General features: G+C 42.5%; 1 protein-coding gene across 10 annotated transcripts in view; it reads right to left on the bottom strand.

Moving 5' to 3' along the window:
- Positions 1–23553, bottom strand: part of SHROOM3 (shroom family member 3) — a 163444-nt gene that overhangs the window by 75064 nt on the left and 64827 nt on the right. Inside the window, exon 2 of one of the 10 annotated variants that reach the window (XM_089912074.1) lies at positions 1460–23553. This exon is cut by the window's right edge and continues 17099 nt beyond it. The exons of 7 other annotated variants lie outside the window; for them this stretch is intronic. The gene's annotated coding sequence lies outside the window, so the exon portion shown is untranslated. The remainder of the gene's footprint in view (positions 1–1459) is intronic. 2 more of the 10 variants (XM_089912078.1, XM_089912080.1) reach the window with 2 other exon arrangements.

The following is a 23553-nucleotide window of genomic DNA, read 5'->3' as shown; positions in this document are numbered from 1 at the left end:
GTATGTGTCTGGGCACTTTGCCTTCATGGTAGAGATGTATTTACAAAACAGGCTATACAAACAGAAACCATTTGTCTGGAGCAGATGTGGGAAGTTGATTCAAGAGAAATTGCCACAATAAATTCTGTTTATATGAACCATGTGAGTAAGTTATTGTTGGTTATAACATTTTCTAAAGTACGAATTTATTTTCTTGTCAATTCCTAATTTAACCAGGTTTGTTAGCAGTTTTAAAAAGTTCACAGCTGCAAAGTTTTCAAATGACTAGGCTTCCATGAAAAACTAGGCCTTAGCAAATAGAATGTAAATGTTATTGTTATAAACAGTTTACTTCCTTCTTAGTTCTGTATATTCCACCTTTTCTGCAGCAATCATGTAATATTTTTATAATGAAAAAAGATTTTAAAAGACAAACATTAACCATCAAAATTAATTAAAATGTAAACCACCTTCTGGTGAGATTATTTGAGGGAAGATTTAGCCATATGTCTGACCAATGTGCTTTTAATTAGAAACGATAATTTAGCCTTTAAATATTAACTAGCTAGAAATAGGAGACGCATAGAACTATCTTTAGAAGCCCCTGTGCTAAGATTTCCTGCTGCACTCTGATGTCTCACAGCAATCTCTCCATGGAGATTATACGCATGTGGGCTCCCATTCCCTTCCTCTCAAAAGCCTCCATGCACAGAAGTGCACCACAATACTACGATTAAAATAAACAAACAAATAAATAAGTAACACCGAAATACATAGGAGAGAAAGAGATGGTCACACCCCACCCTAACTCCCACCGGATGCTGGATGTATTGAAATTTTATAACCTCTCTCCCACTCCTCAGCAAAGCACTTTTAATCTCTCTGGGAACTCAGGGTAAAGCATGTGTCAGGTATAATTTCGTTTTCATGATTTAAGTTTTCCTGCATGACAGTAGAACACAACTTTAAAAAGAAATCGCCTTAAGATCTGGAACAAGTGAAAGGGGGGAGGGGCAGGCATGCCCCTCAAAAGCACACTTGGGATCTTTCCTACGGAAACAAATCCAGTAACATTAAGAAAGGCAAGTCGTTCTAAACTCAATAGGAGCCCTCGTGGGAAGCAATTTATCAAAATTAAAATATTTCACAGATCATTTCTTCTGAAAAGTTTTCGCGCTGTCAATAATCTGCAATTCTTTTCCTCTTGGAGTGGCACTTTCTGCCTTCCTAACAAAATTTTTAAAAAGAAGAAAAAGGCCAAGGCCCACGAGTGTCAGGAGGCCCTCGGAGCGCGCCACCTACCCCCCCCATCAGGCCGGCAGCTGGCAGAGAAAGCCCGCCCGGGGACCCATCCTCACAGGCAGGATTTTCCAGAGTCGCCGCAGGGACCGAAATAGACACCCTTTAGAAAACAGACGGCCGGGCCCCCGCCCTCCCTCCCCCCCAGGCCAGGGGAATTGGACCCGAGCCCCGCACTCACCATCGCCGCTGGCCGGGCCGCCGCCGCCTCCCCCCGGGGCCGCGCGGGGCTCCGGGCCGACGCCAAGTTCAAACCTCGCCGCCGCTGCGAGGAGGCGGCGCGGGGCATAGTCGGCTGGGCTCGGCCGCGCTCAACAATGGGCGGCTCGGCCGCGCCCAGCGCGCTGCGCCCCGGCTACAGCGGCTGCGGTGCGGCGGGCCCGGGGCGCGCGGCTGCTGGGGGTGAACCCGGGCGAAGGGCCCGGAGGGTGCGGGGGGAACCCGACCACTAGGCCTCCCCGGCCGCGGGGTCCGCGCCGGAGGATCCGCGCTCGCTCGGCGCTCGCCACCAGGTAATCCCACAGGAAGCCTCCCGGATTGGCCCGGACGCTCAGGACGAGATTTGCATTTCAATGGCAGCGCTGGCTCCCTAAGGTTTGAAAACGGATTCTGGGCTGCGAGAGTCGGGCTCCACTAGTCCCTCCGCAGTCAGCGTCCTCGGGTCCTCGTGGTATTAAGGGGACCGACGCACACGCTCTCAGGCCCTGCTTTATCGGTTCACAGTCAGAAAGGTGTCTTAACTCCACCTCCCCGCCCATTTTGAAATGAAGAGGGAGCCAAAAGAATAAGAGCCACTTCAAGAAGCCCGCGCTCGCTTTTCAGGGGCTATATAGTTAGTAATTGATCAAATGAAGCACGAATGAAGAAGGTAAAAAGTTCACTTTTTTTTTTTTTTTTAAAAAAAAGAACCTCACATTACAAGGAAAATAACCATCCACGGAGAGTGTGTCCTTTTTCAGTATAAATCAACCAGAGAATTTCAGGTTGTTGCTGAACGCTAATGCTTTTGAAACCTCCCTTCCCAGTTCTTTTGTTTCCAGGAGCATCTTCTCTAGATGAGAGACAGGGGATTATTCAGTGGTTATGACTGTGATCTTTCAGGAGATTTTGGATTCAGCTTTGCAAACTTCGGGGTCTTAGGCAATATGTACATTTGCATTTGTTTTGCATTAGGATAAGATAGGGGTGCCCATTTAATATTCTTAAAGAAGCTATGTGCTATTTTCAGCTTCATCTTTCTTCAAAGGCTTTTCCAGCCTCTTTCAAGGGAGGTAAGATTTTCTTTTTTCCTAGAGAGTACCTTTCTTAATTGCTTTCACATGTCATCTCCAGCGATTAAAATAACAGTAAGGTTTGAGATTGGCTTTATTACTTCTCAAGCAAAATGCCTGTTAAAATTTCAGGTTCTATATTTAAGGCGATACACAGATAGACACAGAAAAGAGAATGCCTAATTAGGTAGGAAGTAGAAGCCTCAGTTCCCATAGAGTTAATATTATTTGCCTTTACTTGGCTGTGTTCTTTGTAATATCCCGGCAGAATGCAGAAGCCATTAAGGGCTACAGCAACAACTAAATAGGCCTCTTTACAGATATCTTCATGGACAGACTCCCCCTCCCCAAGGTATTATCTCCCTTAAAATTGTGTTTTGGGGCTTCCCTGGTGGCGCAGTGGTTGAGAGTCCGCCTGCCGATGCAGAGGACACGGGTTCGTGCCGCGGTCCGGGAAGATCCCACATGTCCGCGGAGCGGCTGGGCCCGTGAGCCATGGCTGCTGATCCTGCGCGTCCGGAGCCTGTGCTCCGCAGCGGGGGAGGCCACAACAGTGAGAGGCCCGCGTACCGCAAAAAAAGAAAAAAAAATTGTATTTTGTTTTCACTATGGTATCACAAGCATGTACAAATATATATATATACCTGCCACACAGCCAGAGAGGTACCCACACACATTGTTGCTAGATGTAAGAAGCAGGGAGGCTAATGTTGCCTGTCCTGTGTCCTAATGTCCTGTAGGAGTCTAGTTTTAGGTGGGAGCAGGTGATGGTCAGAACTTAAGCTTTAAACAACGTGGTCAGTCCTTACAGCTTAGCAAACATATTGCCGCTGCCACCATGTTGAGGAATTAAGAAGTATCAGCTGAGGACACAGCCAGGAGCTCGGTAGGCAGAATAGATAAGACCTCCTCTCCTGCTGCTGCTTTATCTTGTTTTCTAAGTGCTCAGGGTCAGGTGGAATCTCATAAGGGTGGACCAGATCCCTCCACTCCTGCATGAAACATCACTTTAAAATGGTGATTCAAAACACACTTTGGCCATAGAAAATAAACTTATGGTTACCGAACGGGAGGGTGGGGAGGGATAAATTAGGAGTTTGGGATTAGCAGATACAAACTACTGTATATAATAAAATAGATAAACAAGAAGGTCCTACACTATAGCACAGGGAACTACATTCAATATCTTGTCGTAACGTATAACCTATACAAAACAGAATCACTTTGTTGTACACCAAAAACTAACACAACATTGTAAATCAACTATACTTTAATTTAAAAAAATGTTTTAAAAGTACTTTGGATCCAACTTTTAGCTCCTGCACAGCCTGTATTATACCAGTGAAATCCATCACTACCATGGGAAGTCCCTGGGCTTCCACTGTACCGCAGATTCTGGAAAAATACTTTTTTTTTTTTTTGCAGTACGCAGGCCTCTCACTGTTGTGGCAGTGAAGCCCCATGATTCTTTTTTTAAACATCTTTATTGTGATATAATTTACGTACCATAAGATTTACACTTGGAAAGAGGCACATTTTTGCCCTTCCCCTCCCCAAGTCTTCTCTGATGCTGGAGCAGGTGGTGGGAGGAAAAGACCAGAGACACGGGAACAAGTCCCTGGCAGCGTGGGGACCACAGCGCTCACCTACACAGAGACATACCAGACAGGGGTGCGTGGAAGGTGCAACCAGGTGGTGATGGGAGAGGGGTCATGAGTCGAAAGGAGGGCTGAAGGGCTTCCCTGGTGGCGCAGTGGTTAAGAATCCGCCTGCCAATGAAGGGGACACGGGTTCGAGCCCTGGTCCGGGAAGATCCCACATGCCGCGGAGCAACTAAGCCCGTGCGCCACAACTGCTGAGCTTGCGCTGTAGAGCCCGTGCTCCACAACAAGAGAAGCCACCGCGATGAGAAGCCCACGCGCCGCAACGAAGAGTAGCCCCCACTCACCGCAACTAGAGAAAGCCCGCGCGCAGCAACGAAGACCCAGCGCAGCCAAAAAACTAAAAAGGCTGGAGACAGGACTGGCCCCTTAGGCAGCCAGCACGGGCACTGTATGCAATCATCGGCCAAATCATTTTCCCCCCATCTCACATAAATATTTCAACCTACAAACCCAAATTTAAGTTTGAGTTAAATATGATAACCTAAAAATATTTAAAATCAAATTAGACTATTCTAATTGAGGACCTGGCATAATTCAGAATGACCTGATTCATACTGTATACACATTTAGAAGTTTGTTTTTCCACTATAATTGTCAGGTCTTATTACTAAGGAGAAACTGTGAGAATGAGTATCTTTTTCAAATAAAAAGCTTAAGAAATTTAGGATGACTTCCATATGCTCTAAATTCCAGCTTCAGCGGTTATCCTTTGAATTATTTAATTTCAATTAGTCTAACACATTTAATTAATTATACCTTGAAAGAAACTATAGAAATCATATATGTGATTCAGATTTTGAAATTTTTTTCACAAATTTAGCTTCTTTTCTATATTACGGTAGTAAGTTTTATAATATATGTTGTACTTTATTAAATTTCATTTAGAAATAGTCTACCATTTTATACTTTAGAATATGAAACTAAATTTCACTTAGAAATAGTCAACCATTACTTCTTACCAATCGTTTGGCCTTCTTTCTATTATTCCAAATAAATAATGTTTTATTGTGAAAAATATAACTATTTGAAACATAAGAGCCTTTGCTAAATAACAACAACAAGCTCTTGCCACAGCTATACAATAAATTCCCTGGTTCATCTGTGCTCTTCTTTTGGTAGTTGACACCTTAGAAAAACAATGTGAACGTCTGTTGAATATTGAAAATCAGTTCTAGGGACTATTTAATGGCCAATATAAACACAATCAAGAAAAAATACACTTGAAGGACTTCCCTGGTGGTTCAGCAGTTAAGACTCTGCCGTCCCAATGCAGGGGGCCCAGGTTCAATCCCTGGTCAGGGAACTAGATCCCGTGCACCACAACTAAGAGCCTCCATGCCGCAACTGAAGATCCTGCATGCCACAGCTAAGACCCGGCACAGCCAAATAAATAAATAAATGAGTGAGAGAGAGAGAGAGAGAGAGAGAGAGAGAGAATACACTTGAAACACAGATTATTTGCTTCAGAGAGAAAATATTAGGAAGAACATATGGTGCGCTTCCTTCTCAAGTGGGTATTTGGGTTTAGTGTGAACTTTTTATAACTTCTAATGTAGTACTCACTTTGATAAGTATTTTGATTTTTTTGAACTGCTCACAGAAAAATGTGAAAAACAAGTGAATAACCATCCTACTGAATAAAATGTTAAAATGGAAATTGAAAGTAAGGAAATGCATTTAAGACTGCTTCAAACCTGGGAAATAATTTATTTCATGAAGTGATGATGGTAACGTGAAAGGGGAAAACCCTATAATTTCTTTCAGCTTCTCAGAGTTAGTTACCCCTCTATCACAGACCTTTCTCGTAAATAGCCCACTGAGCCTGCAAGTCCTCTGTGCTGACACCTTCCTTCCTCTCCTTATTTAAGGCATCTTTTGCTGCTAGCAGCTGATTCATATTGACAAGGGCACGTCTGTGTTTCCTGCTGTTCTTTTAGCCCCAGGACCAGGGTCCCAAGGAAAGGCCTTTATGCAACCTGGTTATTACCCATAAAGTTACTTAGAATCTTGCAAAGGTCAGGACCCAAGGAAAAGAGAGAGGAGGACTAGTTAGGCAAATGTTCAGTCACTATTTGCGTCGCTGCAAATGCATGTTAGTACAGCACTCAACGGCAGCGTGCATGGCTTTGTGGGTCAGATTTGGGTTCCAGCATCAAAACTGTATAGGTCTAAACAGAAGCAAAAAGGAAGAACAGAACAACAACAGAACTAGCAGAATAAGACTTGAAGGGACAGCTTTTGACAGTGAAGGTAGTCAGCAAGTATTTGTCCTCATGGAAACATAGGAGACAAAGGTCATTTTCAGTGTTATGGGGTGAGGGGGGTTACTGATTAAGTAACAGTCACTTAGGTCAGCAGCTTCAAGTCATCCAGGAGACAAGGATTGACAGCATCCTCTTTGGAAGGTCCTGGTTGAAAGATTAGAAGTGCATCCTGGAGATTGGGAGCAGCCCAAATATTCATATAGAAAATGGTTAAATTAATTGTGAAGCATATCATGCAGCATTTAAAAGGAAAGAGGTGGACCTGTAGGTAAGGATGTGGAGAGAAGTCCAGATCGTTAAGTGAAAACCTCATCATAGAGTAGGAGTCACAGAAACATCTATGTGGTGCACCTAGGTGGGAGACAGGCTCACGCTTTCAGCAATCCTCCCAATCCAGAGTGATCCAGGAGAGGCAGAATGTTTCTGGTAAAGCCAAGAGGGCATAGATGCTAGATGGATCTGAGGAGGCTGCAGACACCAGCATCCCAGCTTGGATGTGATCAGACATGTCAGATACCAGCATGCGGAGATGGTGACATGGAGACCAAAGGTGCAACTTTACTCGACTTCCCTGCAACACACACATGGGTGCATGCACACACACGCACAGACACACACACACACACACACACACACACACACACACACACACACACACCCTGGACCCTGCCTAAGCACCTTACAACTCAGCAGCAACCCTAGGAGCTGGAGGAAACGGACTGGCTGATATTGTTTCTGTCTCCTTGCTGAATGAGGTCTCAAAACAGAAATTATAGGGCTTCCCTGGTGGCGCAGTGGTTGAGAGTCTGCCTGCCGATGCAGGGGACACGGGTTCGTGCCCCGGTCCGGGAGGATCCCACGTGCCGCGGAGCGGCTGGGCCCGTGAGCCATGGCCGCTGAGCCTGCGCGTCCGGAGCCTGTGCTCCGCAACGGGAGAGGCCACAACAGTGAGAGGCCAGCGTACCGCAAAAACAAAACAAAAACAAAACAAACAAACAAAAAACAGAAATTATAGTCAGTCTTTTAAAAAATGAAAGATATTTTCTCCCATAAGTGTGTCTATGGCTCAATGACGCACTTAGAACAATGCCTGGCATAAAGTAAGTGCTTATTCAATGTTAGCTCTTCTTAATTAGGCTGCTCTTATAATCACGATTAACTTTGTATAGAGGAGAATGATGATTATGTCAGAGAATTATGGTAAAATCTTCAACTCTGGGTATTCATTTCGATTTTGGTCACCAGGCAAAATTTCAGGGGAGAAAATCCGATTTGTAAATTCACTTGTAAAAAGTACAGGTCAAGCACAATTCAAACAATGAAATCTCACTGGCTTAAAAGTGATTGTAGTTGTTTGTGCTGGCGAAAGGGTTTTCCCTTTTCAACCCCGAAGCTCTGAACGGGGATGATGTGAACTGCAAAGAGCTGCTGCCTCCCATCAACGGCAGCAACCTTCCGGAAGAAGGTGAAGTGTGCTTGGTATGTGAAGGGCATTTGACTCTGGGAAAAAGACATGCGATCTAGGTGACAATGAGGACTGACGGCCCAGAACCCTGAAAGGTAAAACTCCAGAAGTGACAGGTCCTTAAGAGCATGGGTTGAACTGGAGTGCATTCAAATACCGGTATGTCCTTGTCACCGGGAGAGTGGAGAGGTGGCATGGGCAAGGGCGTTCAGGGCAGAGCCAGCCAGCATTCTCAGCCTAACCTGGGCCTGCGAAGAGGTGTGAACATTATTTTCCGTCAAGGGAACTGAGTATCTGGATTGATGATGGCCAAGAAGCATAAGAACTGAGGATTGTAATCTTGTCTGGGACATAATCCAAAATGTTATGATGGAAGCTATAAACTTTTTTTTTTCTTTCCAGAAAAAATATGCCTAAGTGTCTGAAGATATAGATGAAGATAAATAAGGAGTTGGGGGAGGTGTGAGGAAGGGGAAGCATCACCAATTTAGGGACGGAACTCAGTGCAATTTCTGTCATTGGTTTGCAGCTTGTATTTTAAGAAGAATTGCTTCCTCATCTGAGAGCCTGCACGGTGACCAGGTGGGGAGAAAGAGCCACTGAGATAGTGCAGGAGATGAGAGAGAAAAAGGAAGAAAGATTGGGCAGAGTAGACGGGATGAAAACAGCTGCATGCCTAAGGGGCCGTAGGTGGAGGGTTTTAAGGCTGAGTTGAGGTATCTGAATCTGATCATATGTAATACATAAGGAGAAAGCAGGACTGGAAACAGACACAGGTGATACTGTCATAAACTGTCATACAAACTGAACAAATGGTTTACAGAAATCTGTCTTAATGTCTAAAAGCATCATGTTATTCCACTGCTTACAAACCTCTGACTTATTTATCATAAAGAGCCGCTTCTCTGAGCAAGAGAATTCATTAAAGAAACCAACAGTGATTTCTTCGTAACGATACAAAAATCAACAAAACCAAAATTACTTCTTTTTTTAATTGCTCATTGATTTGGCATTTCTGGTCTTTCCATTATATCAGAATTTTAGGCCTTTCGAAAAGGACATCTCATGAATCTTATTCATAGCATCAAGACATCTATTCTACTAACTAGGTTTTCATCCTAAGTTTGTGTTATATGAATCTTGAATACACATAAATATTTTAAATATTTAAATTACATCAACATTGCCATACGCTGCTTTAAGAACAACCCAAGGTGCTACAGAAGTGTAACTTCAAGAGATTAAAAACAAGAAAAGTTGCTAAGATAAAACCAATTGGAATTTTTGAAATGTAAATGACTTGCTTTGATGATTTACTGCTACTGAAATTTAGACAACATGGTATTTAATGTCTACATATTTTTCAAAAGGAGTTCAATCCTATTTGGTGCTTAAAGTTTAAAAAAAAATCACCTTATCCTCATTGGTAAACTTATTTTCAAAAATAAAATTTTCCACTAGCTAATTGGCAGCGTCATTGGTCTTGAAGTATTAGCATCTTTGGCTCTCAAAATAAAAACAGAGAAATTAAATGTAGCTGCTGTTTACTTTTTTGGCCGTCTCACTTTAACTGTTGACTGAAGCCAATTCGTCTCCTCTTATTTTTTAAAAACCTACAACAATGTGCTTTAAGAAAAGATTCTAGCCTCCGAACACCATCATAGTTCATTTTCTAGGATCTTCTTCATTTGCCTCAAGTCACACAGTTTTATTTTATACTTTCATATGTAGATTCCAGCAAGAGGAAAATTTTTCTCTACTTTGCATCTTATTTGCTTTTAAGCACAACTTTCTCCCAGTAGGTATTCATGAAACTGTTCTCCAAGCCGGATGTCAGCGTATTCTTATTCCGCAGGCATTAGTGCTCCTGCCTAGGAACCAGAAGATAAGATGGGAGAGAAAATTTATTTTTAAAGTTCTTGGAATCAGCACCTTTGGGAGGTGTCCAAAGTGTGGTTTTATTGGCCAAAGGCAATAAGATAGCAGGGTCCTGGGAGGTTCTCGCAGGCTACTGGCTGCCATTTCTCAGTGGTAGACCAGAAAGAGCTGAGTGTAGCTTATCAGTAATGGCAACAGTCACCATTTATTTAGTGCCCAGTATTAGTTTTACACATGCCTCAGGATTCACATAATTTATTTCTAATTTTTACAATAATACCTCAAGGTAGCTATTACTAGTCCTCTTTGATAGAAGAGAAAACGAAGCTCAGTTTTATGTAACTTGCCAAGGTCAACAGTGTAGAAGGGGCAGAATGAAGAATCAAAGCAGTTGCCTGACTCCAAAGCCCAGGCCTTGTTCTCACCATCCTGCATGACCAAGAGAACGCAGGCTAAACCCCTTTAATCAGAGGACGAGGTTTTGCTGTCTCCTAGAGGATGAAGGAAAGTGGGCACATCTATTCTCTGGAGGCAAAGACTATTGCCATTCAGAGCACCAAGAAAAAGAAAGCTACTTAAAAATGCTTTTTGCCTATATGTCTAAAGGAGGATGAGCAAAGCCCCAGATCTCTCCAGAATGATCTTCTTTTTCCTGGGTAAATGGAAAGTTACTATATTTTTCCCTTAAAAACTGTTTTTTCCCCAAACGAAGGGCGCTTAACTTTGCCTGATTCCATCCATACTTACTCGGCTGTCAATGAGTCCAATAATTACCATTTTGCAAGCACTCCTTGGTTTCCCCCTTTGGCACTTTACTTACATTTTCCGTTGTCTGGGTGGAGATTCCTTCCTCAACCCCAATCTCTACTAAGGAAATTCTAGCCAACCTCCCAGAACCTGCAAAACGTATTCCTTTCTCAATGAAACTTCTCTGATCCTTAACCAAAAGCAACTTCTCCCTCCTCTGAATGTTCAAAAATACATCATTCAATCATCTTCTCTAGCTCTTACCACATTTTACCTTGAATAGAGCTATTGGTGCCATTTAACAAAAATCTCCCCTCCTAGACTAGGTGTGTCAGGAAAGGGATTATGCCTCCTTCATCTCTGATGCCCAAGGTGCACAGCACATGTTGATATTGGGTGAATTAATGTTTCCAGGCCATTATACCCATGCCTGTCATCTCATTTTTATGAGTCCAGGTTGTTTTTGTCCCTCTTTGTTTATGTAAGTCTTAGTCTTCTAAAACCTTTCCCCAACCTGTCTAGCTTTCCCCCCAACTCCTGGAATTTATGAACTAAATTTTTGGTGCCTATATATGGCTTTGAAGCATTATTTGTTTTATTATGTGTATGCCCCATATTATATGTACTCCTGGGGCTAATGTCTATCTATGGTATTATTGATATTAATAACGATTTTCATTTAATGAACACTATGTCTCAGGCGCTCTGCTGAGCGCTTCATCTATCTTATCATATCCCTTATAGAACTTTCAAAAGGGCCCCCTGACTTTGTTCCTTAGCCTGTATCAGCCCTCAGCCTTCTCTACTGTAATATACTCCAGGGTTTTTGTTTTTGTTTTTTTTTTTTTATACTCCAGGGTTTTGACAACCAGACAGAAAGTAAGACTCTAAAAGGCAGGGACCACATCTTTCTTACTCATGTCTATTGCAGTGTATGGTAGAGAATAGATCCCTAATATATGTTCTGTAGAGTTTTAGAACTACACTGACTTCACAAAACAAAGAACGCTTTAAAACTTGTTTTTAGAAATACCAGTGGAAATTTCATATTACTAATTATCAAGTGAGAATCTTTTCCCTATCAGTGCTGGAACTACCAGATTAAGAATTCTGCTATTAAAAAAAAAAAAAATCCAACGTGAGATCCCTACTCTTCATTAGATGGATGAGTTTTAGGCAAAAGAATGAAAGCCTGTGCTAAGTACCCTGACTTCAAGCTTCCCTCTGCTCCCTGTCTGCACCCCACCTTGTTTATCTCTGGTCTATATTTGCATTTGTGTCTGAAGACAGCATTGGTCTCCTCTTCATGTGCTGGAATGAAAAGATCTGATGGGAAAAAAGGTTCCCCCACAGGAAACTGTCTGAGCCAGAGATTTACATCCTGGTTTTCTTATTAACTGCCAGGCTTCAGAAAACTGGAGCCAACCCAAGTGGGGACCCTGGCAGCTGGTGTGAAGCGTGAGACCAGTTGCTAGAGAGTGGGGGAAAGGGGGAGGATGTAGGTTGGAGGGAAGAAATGGCTTCTGGAAATTTACATATGCTCCCGGCAAGGAGGATGGTTCTATGTGATTAGAGGCCAACTCACCCTTGATCCCCACGTTAGGGGAAAGACAGAGAGGCCAGTCTGCTGAGGGTTCAAGGATAGGATTTCTTTCCTCCTTCACCTATCTTAGAATGTGTAGGAGAGAGGAAAAGATGAGTAACCTAGAGAAATGTAAACAAGTAATCACTGTTCATGGAAAACAGGTATCTCTTACATTACATAAGAAACACTTAAAAGTTTTGACTTCCTGACATGTGAGGTAATGAGGACATCATACAGAATCAGAAGACTCCATCATTTTAATTCCAATTTAAAAACAACGGTAAAGGGGGAAAATGCAGAGTTGTCGTTTCATGGGTATAGTGTTCCCGTTTTGTAAGACGAAGACATTCTAAAGATCTGTTGCACAGCAATGTGACTATACTTAACACATTGAACTGTATACTTTATAATGATTAAGATGGTAAATATGATGTCATGTGTTTTTCTTTTTACCACAATTAAAACTTTGAAAACTTAAAAAAAATTAAAGAACAAAAAAGAAAATATATTCCAAAGTGAACAATACATTACTGCTCCTTGGGCTGCCCTCTCCCCCTTTTTTTCTCTTAGCAAGCTGCTTCGTAGTTATACATAAATATTCTTTCTCTTTATGTGGACAAAAGGGAAAAAAAGAAATATATAAGCATTTGCAGAAGCAGAGAGTAAAACTGTGGATCTTCCTCTTTCTTTGGAGGAATATATCTTTTTGAACCACCGGCCAATAGGATATTTTAAAAACGACATGTGTATAATGGGAAATGGCAAAGAAGATTTTTTTTTTTTTTTTTTTTTTGCGGTACGCGGGCCTCTCACTGTTGTGGCCTCTCCCGTTGTGGAGCACAGGCTCTGGACGCGCAGGTTCAGCGGCAATGGCTCACGGGCCCAGCCGCTCCGCGGCACGTGGGATCTTCCCGGACCGGGGCACGAACCCGTGTTCCCTGCATCAGCAGGCGGACTCTCAACCACTGCACCACCAGGGAAGCCCGGCAAAGGAGCTTTTTAAGTCCAAAGAACAGACAACATTAAGCCCTTACTACTCAATTCCAAATCAAAAGTCTGATACTCATAGAGCTAACAACTTGAGGACACTCAAGCTGACAGGCAAAATAAGGAACCCAACTCAATTTCCTTCCTAATTCTTCTTCCTATCCCCCAACCCCATCCTGTTTTTTCCTTTCTTATCCAGTTGGGAGGCTAAGCTGTTTATATTGACTGATGTAATTTAGGGAAGGGACTGTTTTTGAATCTGGCCTGGCTTGTAGTTTTTCTTTTGGAGATGGGTGTTTGTTGATCAAAGCCACAAAAAACAATGTTGTTTTAATTTATGCTTCCTTTAGTTCTGCAAATTTGGGGAGGAGGGGTTTTTTTTATAAGAGGTAATGAGGCAGAATCCTCTAATGGCAAGGATATTTTTCTCACCAAATTAAAACCCATGTATGCTTTAAAAAAAATAATGGGTTCAAATAAAAGTAGCTTTTCTTCAGAGAGTAAATAAATTTTAAAGTAGGAAACTTCCCACACAGTTTGGGCTTGCTGGTCCTATCAATACAGGCTGGGGAAGGGAGTAAACAGGATATTTCCTTTTTTTCTCTTTTGTCCCTAACTTGAAGTGACAGAATAATTTACAGTAAGAAGAGTCTGATCAAAACAGCTAAGATGTATGCCTGCTAAAGCAATAATCTTAAATGCCAGAAGCAGGGATAGAATTTTTTCTGTTTTATTTCTCTCTGAAAATATATTACCTTAGTTTATTTTAGCTAAATGAGCTCAGAACTTTATGCAAATACCACTTCATTAATATTAGTCCCATGTATACAATGAGACCCCAAAATTTTGCTATGTTTTATTTTTTTAAGAGGGACAAATCATCTTGACATTCTCATGGTATCCTTGATGGAAATAGTATATAAAGCTTATGCTTCCCAGATCAGAACTCTGAAAAACACTCTTTCCCTTAAGTGTGGAGGCCATGGCATCACACAAATAAGAAAAGTCAACACCAGCTAAACCTGTCTCTCCCTGATGTTCCTTTCTGGGTGTTCATGCATCTAAAATGCATGTTTTATCGAGCAACTAGTATACCATGGGCACTGTGTGATGGAATCTGTGGTGGGCTGGAGGACCACAGGGAGGCATCCTAAACTGGAGCTGAGGCATTATGACAGGATTCTAAACTGAGGTCTAGGGAATGAATGGGAGTTAGCTGGGCAAAGAGAATGGAGGGAGGAGAGCCCAGCAAGACCAAGGAATGGAAAGAATTCAGTATGGCTGGAGTAGAGCACAAAAAAGGAAGTGGCAAAGGGGGCTGGATACAAAGGCCTGGGCAGGAGTTTGAAGTTTATCCAAGCAGTAATGGGAAGGCATTGGAAGATTTTAAGTAGAGGGATGAGATCAGATTTGCATTTCAGAAGGACTGCTTTGCCTGCAGTGGCCACCAGTGGGAGGGGGGCAAGGCCAGTGACCAGTTAGGACACGGCCGCAGGAGTATAGCCTGAAGGTGATAGTCCTGCCACCCCAGAATGTAAGCTCCACGAGGGCAGGGCTTTTTGCTTGGTTTACCTGCTATATCTCAAGCACCTAGAACAGAGTGTGGCACATAATAAGTGCTCAAATATTTGCTGAACAAACAAATAAATAGGCTGAAGTAGGATAATGCAGAGAGGATTCAAGAGAGGGGTCGATAGGGAGAACAACTAGGAAGCAGAGTGAATAGGCCTTATTAATCTTTTGTGAAACCTTTAAAATCTCTTTCCTGGTATAAAGTCATGCTTCTTTGCCTCTTTTCCATAGTAAATCTATTTGATTCAATCTTTTTTAAAGTGTGTAAATCAGTGATTTTCAGTAAATTCACAGAGTTGTGAATTTACTAAAACCATTGCCATAATCCAGTTTTAGGACATTTTCATCACCTCAGATCGTTCCCTTATGCCTAATCCCTGCTCTTACCCCCAACCTCAGGCAACTCGTGATCTGCTGTTTGTCTCTATAGATTTGCCTTTTCTAGATATTTCAAATAAATGGACTCATACAATATGTAATCTTTTATACCTGGCTTCTTTCACTTAACATAACGTTTTTGAGGTTCTGCTATGAACATTTGTGTACACGTCTTTGAGTGGACAGACAGAGGCCCTGTTAATTTGGATTACGTGTAGGAGGTGGTGAGGAAAATGAAGGACTCAAGGAAGACGCCCAGACTTCGGGCTTGGGCACCTGGATGCATAATGACACAATTCACTGAAATGGGGAAGAACAGATGAGGAACAGCTCTAACCGGAAAGATGACCTCAGTTTGGGGCAAATGCCTGGGAAAGAGAAGTGGGTATGCCTAGTAGGCAGGCAGACACATGGGTCTGGAAGGTTAGCTTCCTCAAAATGTCTATCAAAGGCCCTTTTTTTTTGCGGTACGTGGGCCTCTCACTGTTGTGGCCTCTCCCGTTGCGGAGCACAGGCTCCGGACACGCTGGCTCAGCGGCCATGGCTCACAGGCCCAGCCGCTCCGCGGCATGTGGGATCTTCCCGGACCGGGGCACGGACCCGTGTCCCCTGCATCGGCAGGTGGACTCTCAACCACTGCGCCATCAGGGAAGACCGGCCCTTTTTTTTTGAACAGCCTGTTTCATGTTTAAGGCTTATTTCTCAGGCATAATAAAAGCAACTCTCTGTAACTTTGGCTCTTCTCTATGTAAATCTGACCAAAGAAGAAATTCAGAAAACATCGCATCAAATACTCACTTTGCATAATAGTTATAATAATATCTTCTATTTGTTCAGCATTTTTTAAAATTGTGGTGAAGTACACATAAAATTTACTATCTTAACCATTTTTAAGTGTATAGTTCAGTGGCATTAAGTACATGCACATTTTTGTGCTGCCATCACCACCATCCATCTCCAGAACTCTTTCATCTTTCCAAACTGAAACTCTGTACCCATTAAACACTAATTCCTCATCGGCCTGCCTCGCAGCCCCCGGCAACCACCATCCTACTCTCTGTCTCTATATGAATTTGATGACTCTAGGTACCTCATATAAGTGGAATCATACAGTATTTGTTCTTCCGTGCCCGGCTTACTTCACTTAGCATAATGTCAGGGTTCATCCATGTTGTAGCACGTGACAGGATTTCTTTCCTTTTAAAGGCTGAGCCATATTCTGTTACATTTTGCTTATCTCTTCATCTGCCAATGGACACTTGCTTGAGTCGCTTCTACCTTTGGTTACTGTAAATAATACCCCTATGAACGTGGGTGTACACATATCTTTTCTTTTTTCATTTTTTTTTAACAACTTTATTCACATATCTTTTCCAGTCCTTGCTTGCTCAGCATTTACTTTCAAGAAATTTCAAGATATAAGAGTTGGAAGATCTTTGCTAGACTTTAACTCAGGCAAGCTGTAATACACCATCACTTGATAACAGGTGCTCACATGATCAGTTTAAGATCATAATTACAAATATCCACCTGCATTGAGTGAGCCACCAGAACTTTCTCCAGCTTTAAGAGACACTGGGTTATCACTGGACTTTTCTTAAACTCTAGACCTTCAGTGCAGCAAATTGCTTTTTTTCCTTTTTTTATGATTTTGGTGATACCACTTTGAATCAACCAAAACTTGAGATCCAAGTCCCTTATAAAATTCTTTCTTTTCCCACTCATCCATGGGGTCCTGAAAGTGACCCAGCTCTCTTTGCTTTTGTGATAAAAGTGTTCAGTGGGAGCTTCGTAATGCACTTAAAGGTTTCTGTGGTTCGTCAGGTCAGGCAGGTCTGCTCGGCTACAGTCGAATTTACCAAGACAGCACTTATCAGGGAATGAAGTTATGACATGGGGTCAGGATGTCATACCTGATGGCAGAGAGAAAGATTAGACACACACCAGCCAACGGCAGGGAGGGCTTTTGAAGGAAGGGGTAAACATTGTCTTAGTTCCATTAACTCGTATCTGTCTCTCAAAAACACCACTGCTCTCCAACACAAACAGAGAACTCAGCTCACAGAAAATACCAGAACAGGGCAATATTTGCATTCTAGCAGGCTCATGAGAGACTGCTGAGAATTGCCAGGAATTAAGTTAATAAAATCAGCAATCTTAAATAGCCATAAACATCAGAAAACACCATTTTAATTGTTAGAGATGTGGCAGAAAGATGCCAAATCCATAGAACAGTCCAGCACTTCAGGGAAGGCCCTGAATCTCGCCACTGCTGGAAAAGGAAAGCCACATGGGTCTGGGCCTTGGGAATATGCTCCTCTAAATGGCTGTTTCTTCTATGGGACTCCAAGCTCTACGCCCAGGGTGCAGAGGGAAAGCCACAGCTTCCTGGAACACCTTCCCAGATGCCCCACCCTCAACTGGTATGGAAGGTGGAACAAGAAATTAAACACGATATCAATGGCAGGGAGATAAGGGATTAAAAAAATGAAACAAAACAAAACCCCTGGATCCCAGCCAGGCCACATGCATGAGTTAAGTGCCTCATAGGCAGAGCTGCACCACTTGCAGACTTGAGGGGTCCCACTAATGTGAGGCCCGAGGGCAGAGGCTCATTTTTACCCAAGGCCTTAAGAGGTCCTGTTATATAGGCAGTAAACTTATCCCACCTATTTCTGGACAGCATGGGCAGCTGTGGAATCCCAGGTGAGAACTGCAGAAGCCTAGGCCCCTCTTTAGGGAGGCGGATCCTTCCCCTTAAGTCAGTAATTCTCACTCTAGGCTGCACCTGCAAACCACTTGGGAGGCTTTTAAAACCAGAGGCCCAGGACCAATCCCAAACCAACGAGTCAGACTTTTGGGAGACGATCCCATTGTTAGTTTTAAAAGCTCCACAGGTGTTTTTCATGTGCAGCTAAAGAATCACAGCTGTCAGTCAACTCGGGATTCTAGCTGCATAAACTCAAGAAGAATTATCAATTAACAACTTGTTGCATACATTTCATAAGGTGACACAGAGGTTCCTCCAAAGAAATACAACTTAGGAAGCTCTATTAGTTAGCTAGGGCCGCCATAACAAAATACCTGGCTTAAACAACAGAAATGAATTTTCTCACAGTTCTGGAGGCTGGAAGTTCAAGATGTCAACAGGTTTGTTTCCTCCTGAGGCCTCTCTCCTTAGCTTGCAGATGGCCGTCTTTTCATTGTGTCCTCACGTTGTCTTTCCTCTGTGTGTATCCCTAGTGCCTCCTTGTGTGTCCAAATTTCTTCTTATAAGGACAGGAGTCAGATTGGATTGGGGCCCACCCTAAGGGTCTTGTTTTAACTTAAGCATTTATTTAAAGGCCCTATCTGCAAATACAGTCACATTCTGAGATATTGGGGCTTAGGGCTTCAACGTATGAATCTGGGGGGTCGGGGGGGTGGGTCACAATTCAGTCCATAAGTTTTTTAGATGACAAGGTGGCTTTCCTAAATAAATTCTTTGACTTCACAAATACCAACTGCCTCATTTACATAAAGTTGGAATTTCCTGATGACTAAGCAAGCCCATTGGAAAAAGAGTACCTTTTGAAATTATGCGAACGCTGAGCATCCCACATGGTAACTGACTAAGGGCCTACAGAGAAAATGCTCTTTTAAATGGCCAGAATTAATGCCAGGAAGTAGCTCACCTATTTCGAAAATCTCGCTCATTATTGTCAACTGCTCGGAAACAAGGGCCAGACATATTTGGTATGTATAGCCCAGATAAGAATTTGTTTGAACAGTCAGACAAGGTGTCTCAAAATGGCAGTTTGGGTAAGAGAGGTGTCATGACTCAGATTCCTATAGAAACCAAGAAGGTAAATGGATGAAGTGAACCAGGGGGATTGGGGTGCCTGGAGTGTGCATGCCCTGTCTCAAGGGCCTTGTAGAAAGTGGATCCACTGTTCCTTGAGCTGACAATTTCTAAGAAAAACGCTGGACATCTGGGTTTTCATGTGAAAATTTCCAGTTTTTAAATGTTGGAAATTAATGCAAATTAAAAAACCCCCACCATTCTGTGGGCCAAATAAAACATAGCTTCAGGAGAGACTGGGCTGGTTTGCTGCCGGTCATTGCCTCCGGCATAAAGCCACAGGGTGACCCAGGTTTTAGTCTTGACTTGGCAAGTTGTGTGACTTTGCCACCAGCTTGTCTGGAATTCACGTTGAAAAATATGGGGTGTTTATGAGAGTTTCATGAAAGTCAGGTACACAATTCTTTTATTCTCTACGGGAGGAAATGCAGAGTCCCCAAGTTCAATGAGATTTCAAGCACAGACTCAAGGACTAAGACCCTAGCATCTAAACAGGAGCAGGTCAATTCCACTGGCTCCTTCCCTCCCTCAGCTAGTTTCAAGCTGACAGAAAATAACTTTTCTTGGATGGATTTAGCTAGCTTAAAAATTTTTATTTGGAACTAATGAAAACACTGTAATCTATGCATTATTTTCAATAAATGTTTTCTAGATTGCCAGAGATTTATATGGTGACTTAAATCAACAAATCCCAAAGTCCCCTTGCAGGATCAGATACCTCTCGAGAAGCAAGAAGGCACTAGAAGGTAGTCAACGGTGCTCCACCCAGGAATCTAGGGACATGGCTCTGAGCTCATCTCTGGGTAACCAACTCTGTGAATCAATTTCTCTGATCTTCAGTTGACCTATAAAGTTCTTGGGCCTTTTCATCCCTAAGTTCAATTATTCTAGTTACCAAAATAGAAATATTAGTTCTTAATTCTGCAACCAGTTATAAGAGGCACCAGGAAATGACAAAAATCAACTTGGTCAAATCACTTCAACCTGTGGCCATGTGTTCCAGTCTTAATATTGTGCTAGTGAATTTGATCACGTTGGATGGGTGTCAAACCCAATGTTGGGGAAGCACTTAGATGTTTTCAAAGGCAGGGAGTTTTATAAATGCACAGAACACAAGTGGTAAGGGATAATTATTGAAACCACAGTAAGTATGATTCTTTAGGAGGAAAATAGTTTTGAAATCTCAAGCTTTGAAAGCAACTGGATAATGAAAAGTGATGCTGGTTTTAAAGTTTCACCATAGACTGTTGTGGTAGGCAGAATTCTAAAGATGGCCCCAAGATTTCTGTCTCCTAGTTACTCAATCAAACATTAATTTAGGTACTACTGGGAAGGAAGCCTGCAGGTGCAATTACAGTTCCAAGTCGAATGACCTTAAGATACAGAGATTATCCAGGTAAGTCTGACCCAACCAGGTGAGTCTTTTTAAAAGCAGTAAGGAAGACAGAGAGATTTCAACCACGGGCATGGGGGTGGGTGTGGGGATGGTGAGGAATCAGTGTGTTTTGCAGGCTTGAAGACAGAGGGGGCCATGTGAGAAGAAGATTCAGGCTGCCTGCCTCTAGGATCAGAGAGCTGCTCTAAGTGACAGCCAGTAAGGAAACCACAGGAGGTGAAATGAACCAACAATCTGAACACGTTTGAAAGTGGATTCTTCCCAAGAGCCTCCGGTGAAGAACCCAGCCTAGCTGATACTTCATTTCATCCTTGTGACCTTAAGCACAGAACTCAACCGAGTCACACAGGACTCCTGACCTGGAGAACTAGGAGCTAATACATTTGCGCTGCTGGAAGATGCTATGTTTGTAATAAGTTATTACACAGCAATAGAAAACTGACACAGCTGCCAGCAACAAATGTTGAGAAGGTTGTGAAGCAACTGGAACCGGACTGTAAGGTGGTACAACCACTCTGGAAAAGGTATGGAAGTTTCTCATTAGGCAAACATACATCTACCCTATGATCCAGCATCTTACTCCTAGGTATTCACCCATGAGAATGAAAACATAGGTCTACAAAGAGTCTTGGACACTAATATCCATAGTAGCTCTATTCATAATAGCCCCATACTGGACACAGCCCAAATGTCCATCAACAGGAGGATGGATAAACAATAAATATAAGCAACAACATGGATAAAGTTTAAAAACATTATGTTGAGTAAAAAATACCACGCAGAAGAGTACATACTATGTTATTTCATTTATAAGAAGCTCTAGAACAGGCAAAACTAATCTGTGGTGAAATAAATCAGAACACTGGATGCCTGGGGGTGGGGGATGGACTGGGAAGGGGCATGGAGCTTTTGCAGGTGATGAAAATGGTCTATATCTTGATAGAGGTGTAGATTACAACTATCAGGACTCTGGTAACGGAACTGTAATACTTAAGCATACATTTCGGTTTGTAAATGATCTCTCAATAAAAATATATTGAAACACAAATTTTAAAAACTTCAAGCCTGTATGTTACAGACTAGTTATCACTAAGGTGTTAATGACTCTCTCTTAGGAGTATCCATTTAAAAGTACACTGGGTGAGAATTAACCCAGAGACTGGGGCATATGAGCCCCTGAGCAGCTGGATGAAAAATGTTGGATAGTGAGGACTATGTAGAGGAACTCAAGTCACTCCACATACTTACTCAAATCGTCCTGCAAAAAACTACGAGTTTATTTTACACCCAGGTCCAAAAGGCTGAAAGGTGAATGCCAAAGATGCTGACGAGGCTGCAGCGACCCAAGCAAGAAGGGCTCTGGAAGGGAGCTGGGTGCTCAGGGGCCAGTGGCAGTGCCCTGAGACTCCCATGTGAGGGAGATGGGGCAGGAGCTTCAAGCTCTCAGATCTGATGGCCAAGGGGCAGCAACCCACAGGGGTGGCCTCCATGTGACAGCCAGCAGACTGAGCCCTGAAGGTCTCTGGGGATATTGCTGTGCAGACACATTCCTGGTTTCTTCAGCATTAACACACTGGGGAATACATAATACACTGGGGATGGGTTGCTACAGTTGAAATAAACTCTTCTTTTTATTGAAGTATAGTTGTACAATGTCGTGTAAGTTACAAGTGTACAATATAGTGATTCACAATTTTTAAAGGTTATACTTTTATAGTTATTATAAACTATGGGCTATAGTCCCCGTGTTGTACAATATATCCTTGTAGCTTATTTTATACCTAACAGTTTGTACCTCTTAATCCCCCTATATTGCCCCTTCCCCCTTCCCTCTCCCCACTGGTAATCACTAGTTTGTTCTCTATATCTGTGTAAACTCATCTTTTCTTACTTGGTGGAAAGGGCTTCTCAAAGCCCATAGAAATTTCACTGGATTTTGCAGACTTATACTTTGGTACTTGGCAAAGGACTCTAAACAGAGCCAACAATTGTAGGCTAAAATGTTCTCAGTTTGACTGACGTGAGTCTAAACCAAAATGACCAATACGAGAAGCTGTGCTTTAAGATATGGGCTGCACTTTTTCTAAGGCGCTCTAATGGTTAGACAGTGGTATAGGGGGGAGGGAGGGGCATGTAAAGCAGTGGGGCCACCTGTTTGGCAAGGTGTCTTGGGTCTGTTGGCCTCTGTCCTTAGAAAGTTCCACTGGTAGACAGGAAGTGATAGGTACTTGGCCCTCTCCAGAGGGGAAAAGTCAGCAAGGTCACATGCGGAGGCTGTGGTTAGCGGGAGGAGAGGTGGGCTGAAGGAGCCTGGAGTATTTACAATGAGAGTTAAAATAATACGATTTAATAAGAGCGCACACTGAGATTGAACCTTCCTGTTAGGTAGTCAACTGGAGAGGGAGGAATGGAATCTCAATGAGATTCTTCCTTAGGTGAGGTGTTTTCTTTGGTTTGTTTAATCATAACAATGATTTGAAAAAGCTTTACCAGTGAGTCAGTAGTGGGTTTGGCTACATATATCAGAAATTAGTTACAAATCCCTTAATTATTTCTAAAAAAAAGTTTTACTTGGAAATGATACAAAGCGCCGCTGAATCTATAGATTTTGTTCTTTTATGTAAGTGATAACGTATCTGACTTGTCAGTTTTGCAACCTGCTTGATTTTTTTTTATTGGAACATATTAGTTTATTAATCTACACCATTTAGATGCAGTGAAATATGTTTAGAGCCAGTTTCTATTAGTAGTTTTTTTTTTCTCCCATATGCTACTTTAGTTTTTTATGTTTAACATCTTTATTGGAGTATAATTGCTTTACAATGGTGCGTTAGTTTCTGCTTTATAACGAAGTGAATCAGCTATACATATACATATATCCCATATCTCCTCCCTCTTGCGTCTCCCTCCCTCCCACCCTCCCACCCCTCTAGGTGGTCACAAAGCACCGAGCTGATCTCCCTGTGCTATGTGGCTGCTTCCCACTAGCTATCTATTTTACGTTTGGTAGTGTATATATGTCCATGCCACTCTCTCACTTTGTCCCAGCTTACCCTTCCCCCTCCCCATGTTCTCAAGTCCATTCTCTAGTAGGTCTGTGTCTTTATTCCCGTCTTACCCCTAGGCTCTTCATGACATTTTTTTTTCTTAGATTCCATATATATGTGTTAGCATACGGTATTTGTCTCTCTCTTTCTGACTTACTTCACTCTGTATGACAGACTCTA

Source organism: Delphinapterus leucas, chromosome 5 (assembly GCF_059928025.1).
Source record: "Delphinapterus leucas isolate spDelLeu-1000000601 "Yukka" chromosome 5, BTC_Dleu_Yukka2, whole genome shotgun sequence".
NCBI classification, from domain to species: Eukaryota; Metazoa; Chordata; class Mammalia; order Artiodactyla; family Monodontidae; genus Delphinapterus; species Delphinapterus leucas.
The sequence above is the reverse complement of the archived record's forward strand: the minus strand, read 5'-3'. Positions and strand labels throughout refer to the sequence as shown.